General features: G+C 38.9%; 1 long non-coding RNA gene across 1 annotated transcript; it reads right to left on the bottom strand.

The window, feature by feature from the left end:
- Positions 1 to 336: 336 nt before the first annotated feature.
- Positions 337 to 1557, bottom strand: LOC142622227 (uncharacterized). The gene is made up of 2 exons (XR_012841880.1): positions 1311 to 1557; positions 337 to 786 (listed from the first exon to the last, which is right to left on the bottom strand). It is a non-coding gene; the product is annotated as an uncharacterized LOC142622227 (long non-coding RNA).
- Positions 1558 to 9102: the final 7545 nt, after the last annotated feature.

The following is a 9102-nucleotide window of genomic DNA, read 5'->3' as shown; positions in this document are numbered from 1 at the left end:
ATAATGGAAATTTGTTGAAGGTTATTAAATGTGGCTTTTTCTCTTGTTTAAGTCAAGGTCAACAATAATCCTCCTTACAATTGGTAAAAGCACTGATGCACCTTTCATGACCATAGTTGGGACTACCTGTACATAATAAATTCTAGCTCAATCCATACCAAACTTATGCATTGCACGTGCCAGACCCAAAAATGAAGAAAAAACTCTATGCATGTGAACAATACCATTTCCTTATGGTGATAGTTGCAACACATGGAATATTAAGTTATAAAGAAATATGATTAAGTAATGCAGAAAAATTCAGTTTATCACTTAGCTGCTAATGCAGGAATATGATTGGAATATTAAGTAACTAATGGACTTTAACTTGGTATTGAGTAGTTAAATTGGTTCAGGTTCACATGCATAGAGATTCTTCAATACCCAACGCTGCCATACTCTTCTTTTAGTTCATGTCCAATATCACTATCATATAACCTGATTGGAAAGCTTTACAAAACAATGACTAGAAAATTTTGCCAAACCAAAGGTCCTAATAATAAAAGGTCCTAAGACCAACATAAAATAGGTTACTTTTGTCCAGTAATACCATCTAATAAGCTTATGGGCAGCCTTACAATTTACAAAATAGTAAAAACAAAAGGTTCTAACAATCAAAGGTCCTAATGATAAAAGGTCCTACAAACTACCAACTCCAGATCCACTTCCGACTCCTTTTCTAGCTCTAGTTCTTTTTCCATGTCTACCAACTCCACTGCTTCCGGCAACGCGTCTTTGGGATGAGACCTGTAATAATAGAATATAAATACATTGGACCATATGGTAAGCACATAACAAACTCAATGACCAAATTTTTGCCAATATGCAAATAACAAGCACAAAATGTAGTATATATTATGGCTATTACTATAGAAATTCGGCCACATTTGTAATACCAAAAGTACCAATTTACTTCCTAGTTTATATTCTCTAAATTCAATGTTCTTTATTTCTTCAAGCTCCTTTAGCAATAAACTAAAGGTGGCAACACGTATTTTTGTTTAAATAATAAATGATTCAAACTTCATTGCTTTAACTGTTCAGTCTCTACTACAGAATTGGCACACACATTTTCACAAACACCTACCTTACATAATTATAAAATATCTCAAAAGCTTCATAATTTCAAATATTTTACCACCCATATATACAAATAACATCTTCCCGAATAATAGGAATTCAATTTTAATGGCCAACATGAAAAACCCAAAAACCACAACCCAAAATGTCATTGAAAAAATCAACACATATATGATTGAATATTTACACACCTCACTGGCAGTGACCAAGATATGAAGCAAAGAGAGAGGTCTGAGTTCTTCACCGCCATCGCCATCGCCTAGATTCTTCATCGCTGTCGCTGCCTTGGTTCACGAGAAAAGCTGAAGGTTTATTTTGGTTCAGTCCAAGCCAAGGGGTTTGGGTTAGAGAGGTCTAGGTTCATGGTATGAGTGAGCTAAAGATCGCTACCACTTATTTTTAATTGAAACTACGTAATTTTGGGTTGATTTGACAAAAATATAATATGTCAACATGATGATGTGTCAGTTAACAGCAAAAACTAACCGTGGAGGATAAATTACTAACGGAAGCAAACTTTAGGGTGTAAAATCAAGTTTCTGAAACATTGGGTATAAAATTCAATCAATTCTAAATTTTAAAGGTGTAATTTGCAATTTATCTTTTTATTTTTTATTTTCTGTACTGATTAGGAAGCTCACACATACATTTCTATAGATGATATAATATTATTAGTCAAGCAGGATCACATTAACAGTTCTCTTAGAATAAATAATAATTTCTCGGTATTAGATGTATATTTTCTTTCTTTTTTTTTTTTTTTTTTTTTTTTTTTTTTTTTTTTTTTTTTTTTTGTAGAAAACGGAATTCCATTAAAACTAAAAAGAGAAAACAGGTTCAGTACACTACCTGTAGCAATACATTCTACGGCAATCAGCCTCCAAAATAGAAAAAAGATCCACTGGCAGATCAGTAAATACCTCAAAATCAGAATCTAAAATGAGATCTAAGTTAGCAAGCCAATCTGCACTCCTGTTTGCTTCCCTCTAGATGTGTCGAATACTTATTTGGGGGATCTGAGTAACTAAATACTTGCAGTCATCCATAATTGAAGACACAATAGTGTTAGCTCTAGCTTAGTGGTTGAAGGCATCCATAATAGCTCTAACATCTAATTCAATAACAACAGCTTGGACATTAATTTGTCGACATAAGAGGAGGCCATCTTGAAGAGCCCAAAGCTCGGCAGTGAAGCTGTTTGCTGTACCAATTCTTCTAGCAAAACCCACCATCCAGTTGCCATTCGCATCTCATAAAAGTCCTTCGCCACCAGCCAAACCCAGATTCCCCATGGATGAGCCATTTGTGTTTAGTTTCATCCAGCCACAACAAGGTTTTTCTCACCTCACTTGCTTCAGGATTTTACGTTTAGCCACCAAAGGCTTACCAACACAGTGAAAATATTCTAGAGCACATTGGTTGATGTCCATGGCTAGGCTTGATTTTAGGTTCTTGTTCTCAAAAACCAGCTGATTTCTGCCCTTCCAAATCATCCATATAGCAAACATAAATGTTTGGTTCCAAGGAACCTACCCTGAGCTTCGACACCCCTTATCTCTACAATTAGACATAAGCCAATCCTGAAGGTTGACTGAGAAGAAGGCACTATCCTGGAAGCTGATGCCCAACTAGTGCCATGCCTTAAGAATATGGCAATCCCAAAAAGCGTGGAGGATGGATTCAGAACTAATGTGGCAGTGAGGGCATAAGTTATCAACTAGCATCCCCCTTAGCTTGTAAGCTTTCTCTAACCCCAAAACTCTGGTGCATGCATTTTCAAATGAAGGTTTGGATCCTCGGCAAGGTATCTAACTTCCAAATCCACTTCCCATGAAAGGCCAGATCAAGTAGAGGCTCACTTGCAAGTAGATAGGCACTTCTGAGATCAAAAGAACCTTTGGAAGAAAAATTCCAGGCTATTCTATCCTCATTCCTTACGACACACGAGATTGGGGTAGCTTGAACCTCTCTTTTAATATCCTCAAGGATCTCTATTTGCAGCAAGTTCCAATGCCACCAATCCAAACTAGCAACATCCTTAACTTTAAGCATATTGGACTTGGTGGTTAAAGGGACTTGGATAATACTTCTTAAGGTTCCTACCTTAGACCAGTTGTCATGCCAGAAACTAAGTCTAATTTCATATCTTGGAACCCATGTAATTCCCTTCTTGAGAACAGCTTCCCCTTTCTTCATGCTTCTCCAAGTGCGAGAGCAAGGTAGGTTGGCTTCATTCCTGGAGTTTAAGCGCTGATTTGTGCAATAATTCAATCTCAACACTTTTTCCCATTGAGACTCACTCTCTGTGTGGAATCTCCAGTTTAATTTAGCAAGTAGAGTCGTATTTCTACCCTTGACAGCTTGGATACAGCCCACCTACATCCTTAGGGGTAGTGACCTTCTTCCATCCCACCGAGTGCATACTTTTCTTATTAGTCGAAGAATTCCACAAGAAATTCCGATTAACTTGATCTATGCCATCTAGAATCTTCTTTGGGAGCTGGCTGAATTGCATTACATAAGCTGGAATGGCAGAAGTGGATGCTTGGATTAAAATTGACCTCCCGCCCATGGAAAGGAGGTTTGTTTTCCACCATGCAAGTTTCTTTTTAACCTTATCCAACACAAAGTTAAAATCCTGGTTTGAACCACCATTGTGTTGAACGGGGAAGCCAAGGTATTTTCCCAAGTTTGGTGTAGACTAAAAGCCAAGTATGTCACTCAAAGCTTCTCTATCACTTTAGTCCACATTTGGAGAAAAAAATACCCTTGATTTTGTTTCACTTATGGTCTGACCAGATTGGCTGCAAAATTCATCCAACACTTCTTTGATTACTAGACAATTTTTCATGTTTGCCTTGGCAAAAAGGACTAAATCATCTGCAAAAGACAGATGTGAGAATGTTGTTCCTCTTCGGGAAGCTTTGACAGGACTCCAAGACTTATCTTCACACCTTTCCTAAATTAATTGCCCCAAATAGTTCATGCACATAATAAAAATGTACGGGGACAGCAAGTTACCTTGCCTTATTCCCCTAGTGGGCATAAAAGGCTCAAGAGCCCCTCCATTAAAGAGCAAAGAGGTGGTGACCGAAGAAATGCAACTCATTATAAGCTCAATTAAATTCCCTGGAAGATTGAACCGGATCAACATATCTCTAACAAAGCTCCACTCCAGTTTGTCATAGGCTTTTTCTAGATCAATCTTCAATGCCATGTAACCTCATCTACCCTTAGTCTTACCCATAGTGCGGATCAATTCTTGGACAATGATTGTATTATCCACTCCTCTTCTTCCCGGAACAAAACCCACTTGGCAAGGGCCTATTAATTTATCCAAATACGGTCTCAACCTTCCCACTATATTTTTGTGATGATTTTGTACACCGAATTGCACAAACTAATGGGTCTATAACTACTAATGGCCTTCGGGGTTTGAATCTTAGGAATTAGGACAATGCTTGTGCTGTTCAAATAATCCAGTATTTTCCTACTAAGGAACATTTTCCTTATCTCCTCTTTAACTGAATCCCCCACAGTGAGCCAGAACCTCTGAAAAAAGCCAGCATGTAGCCCATCAGGTTCTGGGGCTTTGAAGGCCTTAAGAGACCACAAGGCAGTAACAATTTCTTCATCTGACACCGGCTGATCCAACCTATTTTTCTCATCCTCTGTAAGTCTAATCTGCCAGCCAGTCCGAAGATTATGACTCCAAGCAGCCTTTACTTGGTTGGTAGAAAACAACCTGATAAACCCCTCTCTAAAATGATTCATGACTTCTCTTTCCTCTGATAACCAGTCCCCTACCTCATTTTTTACCATAGAAATAGTATTCCTTTTTTTTTCTTGCAAGTGCAGAAACGTCAGTCTACTATCACCATCCAATTAATTCTTGATTTTAATGCCCACAACTTCGCCTCTTGATTCAGAACTAATTCCAATTCCTTTTGCAGCTGATTCTCTAGGTCTATTAGGGAGAAGGAGGGATTGGTGGCCAAAACTCGCTAGATTCCATTAAGTCTAGCCATTAATCTCTTCTTCTTCCCAAATATATTCCCGAACTGATTTTTATTCCAACGAGTCGCTTCATTAGTGAATCTTACTATAGAGGTTGAAAGATTCCCATCCTAATTCCATGCCTTAGTTACAACTTAAGGGAAGGAAGGGTCGAACAGCTAGAAGCTCTGAAATTTGAAAGGTCTCTTTAGGAAAGTGGTTTGTCTAGGGACAGTCTCCAAAAGCACAGAGCAATGATCCAAATGGCATCAAGTGAGATGAGAGACTCTAGCATCCCGATATAAGAGGCACCAACTAGGATTCATGAAAAACCTATCTAATCTCTCTTGAATGAGATTATTTAACTCCTCCTATTTGTCCACGTGTACCTAGGTCTCGAAAAACCCAAATCCACCATATTGCACTTATCTAGACAATCTTTAAATAAGAGGGGTCTAGTTATGCTGACTGGTCTTCCTCCAAACTTATCCTCAATCAACAAGGGTTCATTGAAGTCCCTGGCTATTACCCACGATTTATTATGAAGTTCTGCAACTTTAATTAAATTTTCCCACAAAATATATCTTTCTACATTCCTAGGACTAGCATAGATAGCAAAGAAAATCCAAGAGAGGTTAGTAGCAAGTACCTTCACTTCCATGTGGATTTCTTGCTCTGTATTTGCTAGCTGCACCACCTCCACTATATTAGAATTCCAAAGCAACCATAGGCCTCCTACGAACCCAATTGTTTTGGTGTGAATGGCGCCATCAAAAGGAAGTCTGTCCGTTATTTCCTTTGCACGAGCTCCACCAAGCTTGGTCTCCATAAGTACTAAAATGGCTGGATAATGATTCCTAGCCAGCTCTCTCACATGTTTCTAAAAGTTAGGCTTCAGCACGCCCCTCCTATTCCAAACTATTATATTCATGGTAAAAGAGATTAGGAGTGGGCACTTATCATGAGGAGGTAAGAATTCCGCCTCCCTCCTCAAATTCCATTCTATCTCCTCCATCTTCGCCACCATCCTTGCCATTAAAGACTCTGCTGGATCTTTCTCGCGCAAGATCAAGACCTTTGATCGTTGTTGTGGCATCTCCCTCCCTACCAACCTCCTCCACGGTGGTTCCCAATATGGTAGATAGCCCGGCCTTGCACTCTTTTCCTTCAAAGGAAATGTTTGCTTCTAATCTTCCATCAGGCACTGATCGGACCACCCTATTACCCGCGCTTTCCTCACCTAGCTTCCCACTAATACTACAATTGTGTTCTCCATGACCTCTCCCTCGACCATGGTTGCCCAACTCGGCATGTGGAGCTGATGAGAATTGAAAAGGTGAGCTTGCATCACCACCATTGCTGCCGAGAAAGGAAGATGCTTTTGAGGCTGAGGTGAAAGAAGCCTTGCTGCTACTAGCAGTTGCTTTGTTAAGATGGTTTAAAGCCCTATTCCTAGCAATGACCTTCTTACCCTTTACTAATGGGCTAACATGGGCTTTTGTTTGAAAACCAAAATTGTCCATCAATCCCCCAATCTTCACATTTAGGCCCAAAAATAAACCACCGTGCCCAGCCTTCTCCATATTGGATTCAAGTGTAAGGCCCATATTAGTAGCCTCATTCCGCACATTATGGCCGTTACTGGGATTTTCCTTCGCCAAAAAAGCTCTTGTCTTTAAGCTTGGGGCTGATTTTGTGGGGTCCAACTGTTGCACACCCTTCGTGGTCCCCTTTTGTCCTCCTCTCCTACGTGTAACAACCATCCACGGTTCGTACTTGTCCTCCCCATGCTCCATTCCACTACTCTCTTCCATGCCATGCTCCATTACACTACTCTCTGCCATGCCACTACCTGCCTCTCACCCACCTAACACATGCATATTACGTTGGCTTGTACTACTTACCTTAGTACTGGACGCGTCCTTCTCCGGCAGCGGCTCAGCACACCGGACAGTGTGTAGGCACATTTCCTTCTAGTGACCGATTCTGCCACATGCGAAGCAAAGCTTGTTGATGCCCTCATACACCACAGCTTGCTCAAATTTCCCAATGAGAACTATGTTTACAAGCAGTTTGCCTACATCAACGTGTATGCATAGCCTGGCATACTTACCCTAAGCTTCCATGGCGGTATGAGTATCGACTCTCAAAACTTTCCCAATGGCTTCCCCATTTGGCTTAAGAACTTCTACGTCATAGAGTTCAATGGGCAGTGTAGGTAATCTAACCCAAACCGTGATTGACGAGATGTTAGATACTTCCAGTTTGAAGAATTGTTCCCACAGCCTTATAGATAGGAAATGCTCTCCTATGAACCATGGACCTCTTCTCAATACTGCATCTAAATCTTCCTTCATTGAGAACCTCGTTAAGAAAAACTCATTCCCCAAATCCACATAATCAAGCCTCCCATTGGGTTTCCATAGCTGTTGAAGTTTATTCTGAATGAAGTTGAAACCTATATTCCTTCCGTAAAGCTTGACAATCAAAGCTTTCGACCATGACCCACTAATACGCAGTTTAGTTTCCTTGGATAGCTTTACTGCCGCTAAACCTTCTCGTGTAAACTGGAAACCTCATCATCGGACTCAACATCATCCTCTATTATGTCGTAGAAATCAAATGATTAAGCATAAGCTCCTGGAATTTCTCCTACCAGTTTTTCCTTGAAGGACTTGTTCTGCGAATCCCAAGCATTGTTGCTTCGTGGAGAAAGACCTTTTTCACTAACACCTTCACTAAAATCAATGTGATGGACATCATTTACCTTCTTCTTGCTTCTTGAAAGATCAACTTCCTCTTCCCTTGAGAGAGCACGGTGCTTAGAGAGAGAGTCCATACTCACCATTTCTTATTTTTGCGATTATTTTCTTTCTCTCACATGGAGGTGGACCACACACGGACGGAAGCATGTGCCATGATGCACAAGACGGTATATCTTACATTAGATGCAGTTTTCTCCCTCTCACACGGAGTTACTTTATTGGGTGTTTTTAAAATTTTAAAAAAAAATTAAATTAAATACCTACTTTTTAAAGCCAAGCTTTTTGGACACACTTCAAATTCTCTTAAGTTGGCAATTTGATTTGAGAGTGTATCCCATAGTTAATTAATAGAAATATTTTTATTTTTTATTTTTTGCATTGCTCATTTTAAAATGTCCACTAAACACTCCACAAAAATTTAAAATTTAAAATATTCCAAATTTTCAATTTTGATGAAATTGGGTTTTAAAAAAATTAAGAATTTTCATGTTTAGATGCCCAAATTAATCAATTTTATTTTTAAGAGAATACAACATGAAGCCTAATTTCTTAATTCGAAGTGGGAGAATGGTGAGAACATATGAGAATTATCATCTCAATTCTCGAAGAGGAAGTTTAATCAACCAAATATGACAACAATCCTTAAAATCACCCTTTCAAATAAAACTAAAAAATACCATTCATAAAACGTTCTCAAAGCATAGCCTAATTACATTATACAAATCCTACTAATTAACAAATAAATAAATAAAACAAAAAAACCCAAACACTTATACAATGCAATTATGACTATCTTCAAAACCCTCATTCAGTGGTTACTTGCATGATTTAACCATTTTTACAAATCCAAGTGATGACCACCGCTAAAAAAAGTCCAGCATCCTTGGAAACACTTGCAATTTATTGCATCCACATTTTCAAGTCTCCTACCTCCCTCTATCCCTTCCCTAAAATATTGATCATGACCTAAATCTAGCTGCTATCTAATTTTCTATCATTATTGCACAGGGTGGTTGATACCGTAGCGATACCGGCCGGTACATACCGTACCAACCAATGCATCGGTACACTTCTATTTTGTACTGGAAAAAATACCAATCGTACCGGCGAATTCCGACTGTACCGGACCAAAACACAAAATGCTGTGTTTTTTTTTTTTTTGTAATTGTGGCAATTTTGTCTCTATAATAATCAATAATGAAAGTATTTTGTAGATAATTTC

Source organism: Castanea sativa, chromosome 1 (assembly GCF_040712315.1).
Source record: "Castanea sativa cultivar Marrone di Chiusa Pesio chromosome 1, ASM4071231v1".
In the NCBI taxonomy this organism is placed as follows: Eukaryota; Viridiplantae; Streptophyta; class Magnoliopsida; order Fagales; family Fagaceae; genus Castanea; species Castanea sativa.
Note: the sequence above shows the minus strand (reverse complement) of the source record. Positions and strands in the feature narration are given on the sequence as shown.